General features: G+C 41.0%; 1 protein-coding gene and 1 long non-coding RNA gene across 4 annotated transcripts in view; one reads left to right on the forward strand and one right to left on the reverse strand.

Moving 5' to 3' along the window:
* The window catches only part of LOC106727869, a 16,171-nt gene extending 3,204 nt beyond the window's left edge, over positions 1 to 12,967 (forward strand). Inside the window, exons 2-3 of the long non-coding RNA XR_001364118.1 lie at positions 2,228 to 2,233; positions 12,897 to 12,967. This is a non-coding gene — a long non-coding RNA (uncharacterized LOC106727869). The remainder of the gene's footprint in view (positions 1 to 2,227; positions 2,234 to 12,896) is intronic.
* MKX (mohawk homeobox) overlaps positions 1 to 18,195 on the reverse strand; it is a 77,079-nt gene that overhangs the window by 7,015 nt on the left and 51,869 nt on the right. The gene's annotated exons all lie outside the window — the stretch shown is intronic.

Genomic DNA, 18,195 nt, shown 5'->3' on the forward strand with positions numbered 1-18,195 from the left:
TCACCTGCCTGCCTGCCTGGTCACCCCTAACTTCCCCTCCCCACTGGCCTGGTTGCCCCTTACTGCCACCCATCCCTGCTGGCCTGGTTGCCCCCAACTGCCCCCCACTGGCCTGGTTGCCCCTTACTGCCACCCATCCCTGCCAGCCTGGTCACCCCCAACTGCCCCCCCGCTGGCCTTGTTGCCCCATGCAGTCTGCTGTTCAGTCATTTGGTCGTCCCTCACTAACCCCCCTGCCAGCCTGGTCGCCCCATGCAGCCTGCTGTTCTGTCGTCCGTCTGGGTGTTTCGGTCATGAAGGCCCCTGGCTTTTTATATATTAGGATAAGATAATAATCTACCATTTGGCCTTCCTTGATGTGACAATGGTTTTTGCCTGTAAAAATAAAAACAGCTTGAAAAAATTCAAAGTCCAGCATCATCTAATGTAAATGTGAATACTGAGAGACTCCAATGTTACAAAAAGGGGTTATCTTTAAAACAACAATTACTAATATTGATTGAATGCTTATTCTCATGCCAGGCATTCTACAACTGTTATCTCTGGTTAAATGCTTACAATAACCCTGCAAGAGAGCATCATGGTCCTTATTTATAAACTAGAGGCCCGGTGCATGAAAATTTGGGCACTCAGGGGGTCCCTCAGCCTGGCCTGCACCCTCTTGCAGTCTGGGACCCCTCAGGGGATGTCCACCTGCCAGTTTAGGCCTGCTCCCTGGGGGATTGGGCCTAAGCTGGCAGTCAGACATCCCTCTGGCAGCCTGGGAGCCCTCGGGGGATGTCCAACTGACGGGGAGTGGGCCTAAGCTACAGTCAAACATCCTTAGTGCTGCTGAGGACACGGGAGATTTTGAAAGACCGATGGCTCCAAATTCACCCAGCTTGTGGCTGAGTGGAGCTCCCGCTGTGGGAGCACACTGACGACCAGGGGGCAGCTCCTGCGTTGAGTGTCTTCCCCCTGGTGGTCAGTGCACATCATAGCGACCGGTCATTCCCGGTCATTCCGCCGTTAGGGTCATTTTGCATATTACCCTTTTATTATATAGGATGATGCTGTAGTATAGAGGAGTCCAGAAACTTGCAAAGGACTCAGTTGTAGGCAATAGGAGTTGTGAGACTCACTCCCAGTCATCAGACTCTGAAGGCCATGTTTTCACTGCTGCATTCCTTTATCCAAGTGCTTTCAGTTGCTAAAGTCACTTTCAAGGACCCTGACAAAGCCCAATGCATTGTTTACATAGAAAGTCTATGGAATGATAACCTATCAAAAACTTATTAAACACCTTTTTTTGTTTTTTTTTACTAGTATTTTAGACTCTAGAGATACAAAGACTTTTTTCTCCTTATAATTTAACCTTTAATATCAAAATATCTGTCGAAATCACAGAATAGGGTCTCTAAATAAGCTCTCTTGAGGTCCTTTTCACACTTTAGTTAGAGTGACATTTTAACAGATGTGATATCTGTATAATCATTCTTTTCTTAGCAGTGAATTACTTCTAAATAACTTCTAGACAGCTGTTGCTGCAACACTTTTAAAGGACATTTTTGTGGTTACCCTCTCTTTAAGTAGTTAGAGCTTTTGAATGAGTAAAGATAAATCATTCTAAGTGATTTTTCCCAAAAAGGAAGGGAAAAAACCCCAATAATCCATAACACTTACCTATTGATGACTAAGCTGCTTCTTCCAATTCCACTGACTAAAAAAATGAGTTCCACTTGAAATCTTCACATGACAGGAAGAGGTTGCAACTAAAGCTTAGTGAATGTCAGGGTTACTGCTTTCAGAAGAGTTATTGGAGCCTGAGTTCTGTGAGCCTTGAGATGGGGGATCTTTGCAAGCTTTCTGAATAGTGAGAATTATATAATGAAATCCTTCTCATCTTCATGGATGGATCTAGTATTTTTTTCCTTCTGTAACATACTAGCTAAACTATTTATCCTGGGCACTTAAAGAATGAATGGCTTCCAAAATCATTTCAAAGAAAAATCTTTTCCAAAAATTAAGCCAGTTTTTCCTCCAGCCATGACTTCCCCACTCTGGCCAAAGATTCTTTCCCTTTCTACTACCTCTCCTGTGGGCTGGCCCCTCCACAGCTAATGATGCCCAGATGTCCAGGATCTACAGGATGCCCACCTTTAGCTGCCTTTCTGTCAATGCACCATCCCCTCTATCTCCTGCTACAAAATAAAAATAAAAACTACACTTTTCTATTTTGGACCAATAGTGAAGAGTCCCCTGGTCAGGATGGGGGTAAATTAACATCTGAAAGCTTCCAGGATAGGTCATATTTTCATCAATACCACCAACAGCAGCACATCTTTATTGTTCCAGGAGTACCCATGTCTGTGGGTAAACCTGTGAGAGTGCTGCTTGGTTCCTTGTCAGTTAGGGAGTTATGGCTTTGATGGCTTTCCTCATTATGCAGAACATAAGAGCTGGAGGCTGGTGGCTTCTTATTAAGCCCCAGCTGCACCTTTGTTCTGATAAAATGCACACTGATTCTGACCTCATCTGCCTGGGCTGGAGGACTTAAGGTATAGGCAATGGAATTTATAAGTTAAAGAAACTTTTCAAATAAGTAGAGTACCAACCAATTGTAATGTCTCAACTTTACTTTCAAGCTTTTTCACAAAATATATTAAATACTAGAGGCCTGGTGCACAGATTTGTGCACCTGGGGGCGGGGGGGGGCGTTCCTCAGCCTGGCCTGTGCCCTCTCGCAATCTGGGACCCCTCGGGGGTGTCGGACTGCCAGTTTCAGCCCGGTCCCCACAGGCCAGGCCGAAGGACCCCATTAATGCACAAATTCGTGTACCGGGCCTCTAGTATGCATATAAGATTTTTGGTTAGTCTCTTCCTGCCCTTCCCTCTCCCCCTTTCCCTCTGAGATTTATCAGTCTGTTCCATGTTTCCATGCCTGTGCATTGAGTGTCTGCCCCCTGGTGGTCAGTGCTCATCATAGCTACTGGTTGAATAGTTGAATGGTTGAACAGTCAAACAGTCACTTAGGCTTTTATAGGTTCTTTTTAAAAAACCTTTATTGTTAAAATTATTACATATATTCCCATCCCCCCCATTAACTTCTTTTAGCCCCTGATCCCACCCCTCACCCCTCCCTGCCTTCACCACCCTATTGTCTGTGTCCATGGGTTATGCATATATGCATACAAGTTCTTTGGTTGATCTCTTCCTACCCACCCACCCTCCCCTGCCTTCCCTCTGAGATTCGACAGTTTGTAAATATTCTTGATGTTAAGTTACTCTCCATAGTCCATCTACAAAGATTGTCCCTCTGTGATTTCAAAGGCTCTACCTTTCCAAAGTCTAACATTTCAGTCTGAAACTTCACTTTGAAGATTAGAATGAGGTCTATGGGGAGGCAATTATTGGTGAGTGATCAGAAGGAGGTCTGGAAATGTTAAATATTCTTGTTTCCATCATTAGCTCATCATTACGAACTATGAGTGTGGTCTGGTGTGAGGCACGAGGCAGTATAGTACAGTGGTTGGAGCCCAGACCCTGGTACCAGACAGCAGGAGTTGAACTCTTGCTTACCACACACTGTCTGTGTAATAGCTGGCCAGCTGCTTGACTTTCTCCCCTATACTAGTAAAATGGGGCTAATAATAGTAAGCCCATAGGCTTGTTATGAAGACCATCTGATTTAATCTTTTGTAAAAGACAGTTTGAGCACATATATTTAGTACTATATAAATCCTGTAAAATGAAAGAAAGTTAGCCTTCTCTCTTTATTTTTTTTTATATTTAGAATATGGGGTCGATTGCAGTCACCAGAAAATCTTGTATTGTCCAGAGATTTAATATGAAAACCATTATGTAAAGATGAAATATTTCAACCCATCAGCTCAGAACAATGAATTAAATGTGCAGAATCTATCATCTTCAAAGATAAAAAAAGCTTTCTGGCACTATTTTGTGCCAAAGCACCACAACATGCCAAGACAAAACGCATTGGAGCCACTTTAAAGAATATCTACTAATTTTAAGTATCTAATAGATTTTGTTACTTCATTTTCTCAAGGAGAATACTGGAGATGTTCCTCAAAATGTTTCATCCATGAAAGCTCAGATTTTAGCCAAAGTCTCAGAAAAATGACTTTTTAACTATGCATGAATAACTTCTGTGTGCCTGTGTTGCAAGGGGCATTAATTATTTATAAAAGCATTCCTTTTTACATGGAAGTTGGTCCACTATTCTGAAAATTGAATGGACTTACTCTGATTCTTAGCTGAAACTTAATGAGGGCTATTTTTCTTGAGATCAACTTCTAACTGCTACACTGCAGTTCTAGAAGGTTGACTTATTTAATAAATATATAGTTGAACAGTGTTAAATTACAAAATACTAATATGACTTTATTCAGCAAAAAGACCAATGGAATAAAGAAAAAAGGCATTTTTAACAATCTAGAAATTAGCTGGAAAGTCTGGCTCCATCCATGTATTTGACAAGGTCTTCGGTATCTCTGAAAAACCATCCTTCCATATATGAACTGCTGGGCATCTTTAAACTGGCTCACATTATTGCCATTCTTTTCAAATTCCTCAAATTAGCATCTCTATAAATGACTCTTCAGACTAGGAGATCTTAATGTTAAATCTGCCTGACTGCATAAACAGCAGAAATGACACAATAAGAGATGATGTTCACAACTTTCTTGGATCTTTCCAAAGAGTAGCAAAAGGCAGTTTCCCTACTCACAGTTCATTTGCTGCATTTATTAATAGAAAAAAAACATATTTTATACATAAGATGCATGGTATTACCAGGCCTTCTTCTACAGTTTAAATACATTTCAATTTCTTAATACACTTAAAATGTTAAAATTGTACTTGGCATGTTGCTGTTCTATGTTCACACATTTCTACATTTAAAGGTTCTGTGATTTTCTGTTTTTAATTTCAGAAATAGTCATTTAAAGTCTAAACTGGGGAGGAGAGAGCCTTTGAAATAAAATTCGGAAAGTTTATGGCTCTGAAGGGCAGGATAAGTTAAAAAGGAACTAGGCATAAAGATGTAAGTGCCTTGTCTTGGCTGTGGGTGGAGGTCCAAGAATACTTAGTCAAGAGATTTCTGATGACCTGTTTTGACCAAGAGATTACCAAATAACCCCTCTCTACTTCAAATCTTGCCAGAGGGACCCACTCTAAATTTTGCCAAGGGATCTACATCCCACACCATTTGTTAAACTCTGGTGGCATATAGATCATATTCCACTATCATCACCTAAATTTAAAATACAAAAGATCTAGAAAAAAAGTGGGAGATAATTTCCTTAAACCTAACAAGATGATATGTTTAGGGAGAAAACAAAACACATTTTATAGCTCAAAACCACCTTTTTGTATAATAATTTGTATAAGGCACAGATGTGTTAGGACCATAGGACAATAGTTAGCTGACTTGCTAGTTATATGACCTTGGGAAATTATTTTATTTTTTTTTTCATTTTTATTTTATTTTTTATTTATTTATTTATTTTTATTTTTTTATTGCTAAAAGTATTACATTGGGAAATTATTTATGCACACTGTATCTAAGTCTTTAGCTATAAAGTGGGGATAATGATTACATATACTTCCCCAGGTTGCTGTGAGGATTAAATGATATACAGGAAGTTCTCCTGGATAGGTTCTCGGAAACTGCGACTTTAAGTGAAACAGCATGTGAGGAAACAAGTTTTACCATAGGCTAATTCAGTGATTTTCAACTTTTTTCATCTAATGGCACACATAACCTAATTACTGAAATTCTGCGGCACACCAAAAAATATATTATACTTTTTGCCGATCTGATAAAGAAAAAAAAAAGGTATAATTTTGATTCATTCATACCAAGTGGCTATTGTTGTGTTGGCTGTTGTCAGTTTTTCACTTGACCTTCTAAGGGAAAAGAGGTCAGTGGCCCTGAATACTAGTAAATAGTCAGGTCTTGCATGTTTTAAAAACTCCTGCAGCACACAGGTTGAAAATCACGGGGCTAATCAATAGAAACAAGAGTTAAGTTTCTATGGCATGTTCTGAAAACAAAAATATCACCAAACTTCTAAGTAAAGACCCAAATTACTTCTAATATTAAACATTAAAATAAATATGAGCTAAACATACATTTTAAAAAGATGAATAAGATCTCTCAAGAAAATGGCAGCACAGGTAACCGTCCCTATGTGCCACCTCCCACAACCACATCAAAATTACAACTGAAATACAGAACAACCATCATTCAAAACCACCTGAAAGCTGGCTGAATAAAAGTCCTACAACTAGAGAAATAAAGAAGAAAGCACAACGAGACTGGTAGGAAGAGCAGAGGTATGGAATGGGCTCATTTGACAACCACGTGTGCTGTTTTTTTTAATTGGGAGGGAGATCTTCTCTGTGGAGGCCTCCTGTGAGGAGCAAGGGGTCCCAGTCCCACACCAGCCTCAGCCCAGGGCTCCAAAGCTGGGAAGAGAAGTCCCCCTAACTATGTGCTGTAAAAACCAGCAGAGACTGTGGCTGAGTGACAGGGAGGCTGCTGGAGGCCCAGGTGCTCCTTTTAAAGGGCTAGTGCATGAACTTACTCAAACTCGATCCTTCTGGGCTTCAGTGCAGGTAGCTTTGGGGGACCCAGACACATACAGGGAGAAACTGGATTGTCTGGTATCAGGGTGGGAACTCAGGGGCGGCTTCCTCCCAGATGGGGGTGCCTGCAGGGATCATTGTTTCTGTGCTGGGACCTTCCCTGTTGCAGGACTGACTGGCAGTGGCCATATCTGAGTCTCCATCAGCCTGGCTCACACTGCTATGCCCTGGTGATTCCCTGAGATCCTGGTCCATCCAATTTGCAGCCCCACCCAAGCTGTTTGCAGCAACTTTTCCATATGAATGGCCTGTCCTGGCTCAGCTTTCAGACTGCTAAAATCTCTCAAACAAGTTGCAGCTGGTGTCAGCATGCCCCAAACCTCTCAATAAAAGGCCCAAGATCCGGCACTAGCAACAGCCTGCCTTGCTTCACAGCTGGGCCTCGCCTGGGCACCTCCAAGCCCAATACAAATAGCAAATAGCAGCTGTGTGCTGATCCCTCTGTAGCTCCTGCTGGGTGGCCCCAGGAAGTGGCTGACTTTGCATCTTTCTGGAGGCCCTAGAGCCAGTGCACCCGGTGGACAGCTTCAGACCATAGCAATTTACAATTACTAAAGTCCCACTGAAGCAAGTCCTGCTCCATAGGAGTGTTTCCTGCACAGCAACTCTCCCACTGTAGTTGCAGCTGGTCCTCACAGCCAATTGGCCCGGAAGTCAACTCCTCCCAATGACGCCAATAGCAATCAAGGCTCAACTACAAGACTGTGCACTTAGCCCACACAGGGCCGCACCTAGAGTGCTCAGCTCAGGTGACAGGGGAGTCTGAGCCACTGGGCTCTACAGTACACTTACTACACAAGGCCACTCTACCAATTCCAGGAGACACAGAAGCTCTACATAATACACAGAAACAAACACAAGGAAGCAACCAACATGTGGAGACTAAGAAACATGTCACAAATGAAAGAAATGGAAGCAAGCAAACTACTAGATACAGAGTTCCAAAACCACAGTTATAAGGTTACTCAAGGATCTTCATGAGAGCTTTGAGAGACTTAGTGAAACTTTCAAGGATCTTAGTGAGAATGTCAAAGACATGAAAAAGGATCAGTCAAAAAATAAGTATACACGAATTGAAATAAAGAATAATTTACAGGGATTCAACAGTACAGCAGAGGATTTCGAGAATCAAATCAACAATTTGGAATATGAGGAAGCAAAAAACACCCAAGCAAAAGAGCAAAAAGAAAAAAGAATCCTAAAATATGAAGATACTATAAGGAGCTTCTGGGACAACTTGAAGTGTACCAACATTCGCATTTTGCCAGAAGGAGAAAAGAGAGAGAGCAAGATATTGAAAACCTATTTGAAGAAATAATGACAGAAAACTTGCCTTACCTGGTGAAAGAAATAGACTTACAAGTCCAGGAAGCGCAGAGTCTCAAACAAGAGGAACCCAAAGAGGCCCAAATCAAGATACATCATGATTAAAATGCCATGGGTTAAAGAGAAAGAGAAGTGATGTCAAAGGGCACGTCTTTTCCTCTCACCCTGACATTTCAACAAGTTAACAATCTATAATTAATCAAAGAAGTTCCTGCTCAACACAGATGCATGCCTGAGAGACCCACCTCTGAAACACCTAAGGAGGCTTCCTGGAATATGTGGGGAGATGAGAAGGGAGGGAGGCATGAACATGGCTAGCCATGGATGCAGCAGCCCTACAGGGCAGTAAATCTGCAGTGCAGTTGGGAACTGGCCAGGAAAGGGGAGAAAGCCAGCTGCAGTAGCAGGCACTTTCTCTGGCTGGCCAGGAGGAACAGAAAGTTGGGGGGTGGGGGGCAGCCCAGCAAGGTAATCTGTGAGTGGCAAGGGGTGAGCTGCCAGCAACAAGAGAAGACATTGTCTGTCTGAGTTGTGTGGTTAGGTGCACAAGCAGTGAGAGTGCAGTGTTTGAATCACGGTGTGTTGGGAAGAAGGTCTGAGTTGTGCATGTGAGCAGCAGGAACAAACACTGAGTCAGCAGATGCCTTCCCTACAGAGCATGGGTGCTGCCCAGTGGCTCCTCAATGCTGGGCCTGGTGGTGGTCTTTCAGACAAAGAAAGTAAATCAGAGCCCTCGCCGGTTTGGCTCAGTGGATAGAGTGTCAGCCTGCAGACTGAAGGACCCCAGGTTTGATTCCGGTCAAAGGGCACATGCCTGGGTTGTGGGGTTGTGGGCTCGATCCCCCATAGGGGGCGTGCAGGAGGCAGCTGATCAATGATTCTCTTTCATTATTGATGTTTCTATCTCTCCCTCCCCCTCTCCCTTCCTCTCTGAAATCAATAAAAATCTATTTAAAAAAAAGAAAAGTAAATCAGAGCCCTGCCCCTGATTAGACTCCCAAAACTTGCCTCTTGTTGCCCTTGGAGTTGACTCCAGGAGGATATTATTAGTGAACCAAGAGCTGTTGCAGTAGAATCACTGTTTCCCTCTAAGCCCCAGGAGGGGTGCTTGGGCTGGACCCATGGAGGTCAGGGGTCGCCATTACAGTGAGGAAAAACAAACCCCACTCCCAAGCAGCAGAGGCAGTACTGCCTTACAGAAACTGCAGAGGCTCAAAACTGTGAGGCCACAGAGGTAAAAATCTTGCGATTCAGTGCCATCTACTGGAATAGAGTAGAAAGACCTCCTCAGAGATAAATGGGAAAACAAAGGAGGACAACAAATACCATGAACAACCACAATAATGACGATGACCAGAAAGATAATGAAAAATCCCCAGATAGTAGGCTGGAACACATGGAATTATCCTATATAATAAAAGCCTAATATGCTAAGTGTCTGGTCATCCAGTTGCCCATTCAAACCATCAAAGCATAATATGCTAATGATATGCTAAGGCCACTCAACCACTCGCTATGACGTGCACTAACCACCAGGGGGCAGACGCTCCAACCGGTAGGTTAGCTTGCTGCTGGGGTCTGGCCGATCAGGACTGAGTGAGATGGACCGGACACACCCTGGAGCCTTCCCACAGTCCTTCCCTGGCTGGCCAACCTCCTGCATCACTCCCTGGCCCCGATCATGCACTGGTGGAGTCCCTCGGCCTGGCCTGCACCCTCTTGCAATCTGAGACCCCTTGGGGGATGTCAGAGAGTCAGTTTCGGCCCGATCCCACAGGCCAGGCCGAGGGAACCCCACTGGTGCACGAATTCATGCACTGGGCCTCTAGTGTGATATAAATGACAGAGATTTCAAGATTGCAGTTTTGAAAATACTCAACGAAATATGAGAAAATACTGACAGGCAATTTAGTGCACTCAAAAAACAAATCAATGAACAAAATGAGTATTTTTTTTCAAGGAAATAGAAACTTTAAAAAAGAATCAATCAGAAATCCTGGAAATGAAGTATGCAATTAAGAAGGTCAAGAGTGAGCTGTTGACATGGATGGTCCTGGAGAGCATTATGCTAAGCAAAATAAGTCAGTCAGGGAAAGATAAATATCACATGATCTCACTCATTTGTGGAATATAATGAACAACATAAACTGATGAACAAAAACAGATCCAGAGACAGAGAAGCATCAATCAGATGCTCATACCTCAGAGGGAAGGTAGGGGAAAGTGGGGGTAAGGGGAAGAGATCAACCAAAGGACTTGTATGCATGCATATAAGCCTAACCAATGGACACAGACACCGGGGGGGTGGGGGGAGGGGCAATGGGAGGATAAGGACACATATGTAATACCTTAATCAATAAAGACAGAAAGAAAAAAAAAAGAGTGAGCTGTTGAGAATAGAAAACAGGACCAGCCAGTTAAAAGACAGAACTAGTAATACTGAAAATAGTAATCAAGAAATGACGCAGAGGGAAAATAAAGAAAAATGAGAGCTCTATGAGACCTCTCTGATTCCATCAGAAAAAGTAACATGAGAATCAAAGGCATTGTGGAGGAGGAAGAGAGGAAGCATGGAATGGAGAGTCTATTAAAAGAAATAGTGGATGAGAGCTTCCCAAATTTATGGAAAGAACTAGATACTCAGATCCAAGAAGCAAACAGAACATTTAGTTACATCAATCCAAAGAGACTCTCTCCAAGGCACTTGGTAACAAAGCTGTAAAAAATTAATGACAAAGAAAAAATTCTGAAAGCACCCAGGGAAAAGAAGGAAGTGACCTACAAAAGAAAACCCATCAGAATTTTATTCGACTTCTCAGAGAAACTCTACAAGCCAGAAGAGAGTGGAACCAGATATTCAACCATCTGACAGAGAGAAATTACCAGCCACGTATAATATATCCAGCAAAATTATCCTTTAAATATGAAGGAGAAATAAGGACATTCGAAGACATATAGAAGCTGAGGATTTTATCACTAGAAAACCTAAATTGCAGGAAATACTCAAGGGAGTTATTCTACCTGAAACGAAGAATATAAGGTCACAACACTATGAGTGAGATTGCCAAAAAATATGTAGCATAAGCAGGGATAATTTGTGACAACAAAAACATACAAGGGGGAGGGGGAAAGGTATGAACTGGCAAAGGAAGATAAATATCAGATGCACTCAAAAGGGAAAAAACTACGATATATTTGCAACTTCACTTTTTATAAGCCTACACAAAAGTCCCCAAAACAGGACATATAGCTTTAAAAAAGAGGAAATGGAGGAAAGAAGTATGGAATACCATCAAACAAAAACAACACTCAGAAGCATAAAGGAAAGTAACCAAAGGAGGCACAGAGCTACCAGAAAACAAAAGATAAAGTGGCTATAGGAAATCCTCATGCACAAGTAATTACCCTAAATATAAAATGATCTGAATGCACCAGTATAGAGGCACAGAGTAACAGAGTGGATCAAAAAACAAAAACCAACCATATGCTGCCTACAAGAGACACATCTAAATAGCACAAACAAAGGTAGATTCAAAGTAAAAGGGTGGAAAATGTTTCTCCAAGCAAATAATATCCACAAAAAAGTAGGTGTTGCCATACTTACATCTAACAAAATAGATCTCAAGATAACAAAGGTAACAAGAGACAAAAAATGGACACTTTATAATGATAAAGGGAATACTACAACAAGAAAACATAACACTTCTTAATATATATGCACCCAATCAGGGAGCACTGAAATATATTATACAGCTACTCACAGAACTAAAGGGAGAAACAGATTAAAACACAATCATAGTTGGAGACCTTAACACTCCATTGACAACTCTAGACAGATCAACCAAATAAAAAATCAATAAAGAAATATCAGACTTAAATGAAACACTAAACCAAATGGACATAATTGACATTTACAGAACATTTCATCCCAGAATATCAGATCATGCATTCTTTTCCAGTGCACATAGAACTTTCTCAAGGTTAGACCATATGTTGGTCAGAAAACTAGCATCAACAAATTCAAGATGATTGAAATTATATCAAGCATATATTTTTAGAAATCAACTGCAAAAAGGAAGTAAAAAACCCCACAAATACATGAATATTAAACAACATACTACTAAATAATGACTGGGTCAAAGAATAAATAAAAGATGAGATCAAAAGATATATAGAGACAAATGAGAATGATAACACAACATATCAAAACATCTGGGATACAGCAAAAGCAGTAATAAGAGGGGCATTTATATATTACAGGCCTATCTCTGGAAACAAGAGAAATCCCAACTAAACAACCTAACATCACACCTTAAAATGCTAGAAAAAGAAGAACAACAGCAACAGTAGAAGAAAGGAAATAATAAAAATTAGAGCAGAATTAAATGAAATAGAGAACAAAAAGACTGTACAAAAAAACCAAAGAGCTGTTTTTTTTAAAGATTAATAAAATTGACTAACCCCTTCCTAAACTCACTAAGGAAAAAAGGGAAAATACCCATATAAACAAAATCAGAAATGAGAGAGGAGAAGTCACTGCCACAACTTTTTGCAGCAAGGATTCAGAATCTGGAGAAGGGGCCACACACAAATGGATACACTAGGTAAGAAATATAAATTTGGAAAGCACTGGGGGATCCAGGCGGAGGCCCTTCTCTAGTGGAATGGCTCTCCGAATCTCTGGACCCATAGCTTTTTATTTACTAGAATATACATTTTCCCTTTAGCAAAGCAAACAGACATCAGTGGTAAGATCTGGTAAACAATAAAGGTTTATCAGGTTAGGGGATTGCCCTCAGCCATTCAGCCAGCAGTAGGTAATAATATGCAGATTTTCAGCCCTTGCTGAATATCGAAGTCCATCAGCTTTCTGACGGACTTCACGCATTTATATGTTAATTACTATTGGTCTTTGCCACCAGCAAGTCACCACAGACATAACAGATATACAAAGAATCATACTAGAATATTATGAAAGACTTTATGACACCAAATTTAATAACCTAGAAGAAATGGATAAGTTCCTAGAAATATATAATCTTTCTAGACTAAATCATAAAGAATTGGAAAATCTAGGTAGACTAATAAGCAGTGAGGAAATTGAAACAAACATCAAAAACCTCCCCCCAAAAGCAAAGTCCAAAACCAGAATGTTTCACCAGTGAATTCTAACCTAACAAATATTCAAAGAAGAACTAAAACCTATTCTTTTCAAATTCTTCCAAAAAATAGAAGAAGAGGCAATACTTTTTAACACATTCTACAAAGCCAATAAAACCCTGATACCAAAACCTGGCAAAGATAACACAAAAAAGAAAACTACAAACGAATATCCCTGATGAATACAGATGCAAAAGTCCTAAACAAATTACTAGCTAATCGAATACAACAGTACATTCAAAAATAATACATCATGATCAAGTGGGGCTCATTCCAGGGGCACTAGGATGGTTCAGCATTTGCAAATTAATCAACATAATCACCATCTTAAAAAAAAGAAAGGATAAAAATCATATGATCTTATCAATACGGTGTTTACCTATGCCGCCATCTTGGTCTCTCTCGAGGCAATACTTTTTAACACATTCTACAAAGCCAATAAAACCCTGATACCAAAACCTGGCAAAGATAACACAAAAAAGAAAACTACAAACGAATATCCCTGATGAATACAGATGCAAAAGTCCTAAACAAATTACTAGCTAATCGAATACAACAGTACATTCAAAAATAATACATCATGATCAAGTGGGGCTCATTCCAGGGGCACTAGGATGGTTCAGCATTTGCAAATTAATCAACATAATCACCATCTTAAAAAAAAGAAAGGATAAAAATCATATGATCTTATCAATAGATGCAGAAAAAGCCTTTGATAAGACACAGTATCCATTTATGATTAAAACATTATAGGAATAGAAGGAAAGTACCTCAACGTAATAAAGGCCATCTATATATATAAAACCCTAATATGCAAATAGACCGAACAGCGAACAACTGAACAACCAAACAACTGGTCGCTATGACATGTGCTGACCACCAGGGGGCGCACACGGTACATGGCAGGCATCAGCCATGGCAGGATGGTGGAGCAGGTGAGTGGGGGTGCCAGACCAAGGTGGGGCACTGGTTGCTGTCATTGGGGCAAGCCTCTGGTGGTTATTGAAAATTCTTCGCTCCCACCTGCCACAGTCCCGCTGGGTGCTCACACCTGCTGCCAGCACCTGCACCTGCTGCCGGTGCTGGCCCCACTCGCACCTGCTGCTGGCACCGGAGCTGCCACTTGCACCCACTGCCAGTGCCCAGTGCTGGCCCTGATCGCCCGGTGCTGTCAGCAGGTGCAAGCAGTGGCTGCTAGCTCTGATTGCCCCTCCTGATTGCTCGGTGCCCTCAGCGGGTGTGAATGGTGGCTGCTGGCCGCGATCGTCCCTGAGGGCTTCTCCACCTCCCCTGCTCCCGAGGGGCAATCGGGGCAGCAACTGCCCCTCGCACTTGCTGATGGCAATGGCCCTGCTTGCACCCACTGCTGGCGCCAGCCCCAATCGCTCCACGCCATCAGTGGGTGTGAGCAGGGCCAGTGCTGTCAGCACATGGGAACAGTGGTGGCGGGGGCTGCCGACAGACAGGGAACCGGGGGCTGTGGCTGGAGGGGCTGGGTGGGGATGAGGAGGATGGGCTGAGACCCACCCCTGTGCCCACCGCAGTCTCGCGGCCTGCAGTTCCTTTCAAGGTGCACAAATTCCTGCACTGGGACCCTAGTATATGATAAACACTCAGCTAATATCATACTCAATGGCAAAAAACTGAAAGCTTTTCTCCTAAGATCAGGAACAAGACAAGGATGTTTACTCTCACCACTCTTTTATTTTTCCCCACCACCATAATTAAATTTATTATTCCAATGGCACTAATACAGCTTTGAGGCACTCATGGTGACATTGCACAAAATTTCCTGCCTTCCCGCTTCTATCCAAACAGAAATGTCTACCTACTTGTTCCTGCCCTCTTCCTGGGGGAAAATTCACTATGGGCAACTTATCCAAATAAATCTTTTAATGCGTTTTAATTCTTTTTTTCTTTTTTTGGACATTTGAGTTTTCCTCAGAAATGGAAAGAAGTGCTGGGTGTCCCACCCCATCACCACTCTTATTCAACATAGTGCTGAAAGTCCTGGCCAGAGCAATATGGCAAGAGAAAGAAATAAAAGGCATCCAGATATGGAAGAAAGAACTCAAACTGTCACTTTTTGTGGATGACATGATGCTGCATATAGAAAACCCTAAAGACTCCACCAAAAAACTCTTAGAAACAATAAACAAATACAGTCAAGTTGCAGGATACTAAACCAATGTGCAAAAATCCATTGCCTTCCTGTATACTAACAGCAACACTTCAGAAAAAGAAATGGAAAAAACAATTCCTTTTGTAATAGCAACCAAAAGAATAAAATACCTAGGAATAAAATTAAAAAAGAAAGACCTATATACTGAAAATTACAAAGCATTATTAAAACAGATTGAAAAAGACACAACAAAATGAAAAAATATCCCCGTGTTCATGGATTGGAAGAATCAGCATAGTTAAAATGGCCATATTACTCAAAGCAATATACAGATTTAATGCATTCCCCATCAAAATCCCAATGTCATTTTTTAAACAAATAGAACAAAAAGTCATCAGATTTGTACAGAACCACAAAAGACCCTGAATAGCCAAAGCAATCCTGAAAAAACAAAAAACAAAAAAAAAACAAAAAGAAAAGAACAAAGTTGGAGGCATCATGCTTTCTGACTTCAAATTATACTACAGAGCTACGATAATCAAAACAGCATGGTATTGGCAGAGAAACAGACACACAGATCAGTGGGACAGAATAGAGAGCGCAGCTATAAAACCACATGTATATGGACAGATAATTTTTGACAAAGGAGCCAGAAATGCACATTGGAGTAAAGATAGTCTCTTCAATAAATGGTGCTGGGGAAACTGGAAAGCCACATGCAAAGGAATGACACTGGATTGCAGTTTGTCCCCATGTATAAAAATTAATTCAAAATCATCAAAGACCTAAACATAAGACCGGAAACAATAAGTTACACTGAAGATAATATAGGTAGCAAACTTATAGACCTGGGTCGTAGAGAACATTTTATGGACTTGACTGTGAAAGCAAGGGAGGTAAAGGCAAAAATAAAGGAATGGGACTATATCAAACTAAAAAGCTTCTGTAGAGCAAAAGAAATGGACAACAAAACAAACAGGCAGCTAACCAGATGGGAGATGATATTTGCACACAGTAGCTCCAACAAAGGTTTAATTTCCAAAATATATAAAGAACTCATAAAACTCAACACCAAACAAAGTATCCAAAAAAAAAAAATGGGCAGAGGACCTGAAAATACACCTCTCCCAAGAAGACATACAAATAGCCAATAGATATATGAAAAGATGTTCTCGCCGTGGTCGGCAAACTGCGGCTCGGGAGCCACATGCGGCTCTTTGGCCCCTTGAGTGAGGCTCTTCCTAAGCCTTAGGAGTACCCTAATTAAGTTAATAACAATGTACCTACCTATATAGTTTAAGTTTAAAAAATTTGGCTCTCAAAAGAAATTTCAATTGTTGTACTGTTGATATTTGGCTCTGTTGACTAATGAGTTTGCCGACCACTGATAGGGAAATGCGAATCAAAGCTACAATGGGATACCACCTCACACCTGTTAGAGTGGCCGTTATCAACAAGACAAGCAATAACAAGTGCTGGAGAGGTTGTGGAAAAAAGGGAACCCTCATTCACTGCTGGTGGGAATGTAGACTGGTAAAACCACTATGGATAGCAGTCTGGCAATTCCTAAAAAAATTAAGAATAGAGCTACCATATGACCTAGCAACTCCACTCCTGAGTATATACTAAAAAATCTTGAAATCATGTATTTGCAAAGATATATGCACCCTATGTTCATTGCAGGATTATTCACAGTGGCCAAGACATGCAAACAACCAAAGTGTCCTACAATAGAGGACTGGATAAAGAAGTTGTGGTAAATATACACAATGGAATACTACTCAGCCATAAGAAAGGATGAAATAGAAATAAGTGAAATAAGTCAGTCAGGAAAAGCTAAGAACCATATAATTTCACTTACTGGTATATGTGGGATATAATACTGAAACTTATGAACACAAACAGCAGAGTGATGGTTGCCAGAGGGACGAGGGTGACAGGAAAAGATTTAACTTTGGGTGGTGGGCACATGGTGCAATATACAAGTCTTTGAAACATGGAAATCCACGTGTTCATGTTGACCAATGTCACCCCAATCAATTTAATAAATAAAATTAAAAAAAAAAGACAAAGAAAGAATCTTAAAAACAGCAAGAGGAAAGAAGTTAGTTATCTACAAGGGAGTGTCCATAGGACTGTCAGTTGACTTCTCAACAGAAACTATGCATTCCAGAAGGGAGTGGCAAAAAATATTCAAATAAATAGCAAGGACCTACAACCAAGATTACTCTACCCAGCAAAGCTATCATTTAGAATTGAAGTCAGATAAAGAGATTCACAGACAAGAAAAAGCTAAAGGAGTTCATCATCACCAAACCAGTATTATATGAAATGGTGAAGGGTATTCTTTAAGAAGAGGGAGAAGAAGAAGAAGAAGAAGCAGAAGCAGAAGCAGAAGCAGAAGAAGCAGAAGCAGAAGAAGCAGAAGCAGAAGAAGAAGAAGAAGAAGAAGAAGAAGAAGAAGAAGAAGAAGAAGAAGAAGAAGAAGAAGAAGAAGAAGAAGAAGAAGAAGAAGAAGAAGAAGAAGAAGAAGAAGAAGAAGAAGAAGAAGAAGAAGAAGAAGAAGAAGAAGAAGAAGAAGAAGGATCTGACCAATAAAATGGCAATACATACATATCTATCAACAATTGAATCTAAAAGTCAAAGTAAATGAACAAGAAATCTAATGAACAAAATAAACTTGTGAATAAAATATTCAACCTAACAGAGGCATGGAAACATGGAACAGACTGACAAATCTCAGAGGGAAACAGGGAAAGGGGGCAGAAAGAGATTAACCAAAGATCTTAATTATGGACACAGACTGTAGTGTGGTAAAGGCCTGGGGCGGGGCAAGGCAGAAACTGGGTGGAGAGGGGACAATAGGGGGGCAAAAAAGGGGCATCTGTAATATTCTCAACAATAAATATTTTTTTTAAAAAGTCATTTCTCAGATAAAA

This window comes from Myotis brandtii, unplaced genomic scaffold, assembly GCF_000412655.1.
Source record: "Myotis brandtii unplaced genomic scaffold, ASM41265v1 scaffold49, whole genome shotgun sequence".
Taxonomy (NCBI): Eukaryota; Metazoa; Chordata; class Mammalia; order Chiroptera; family Vespertilionidae; genus Myotis; species Myotis brandtii.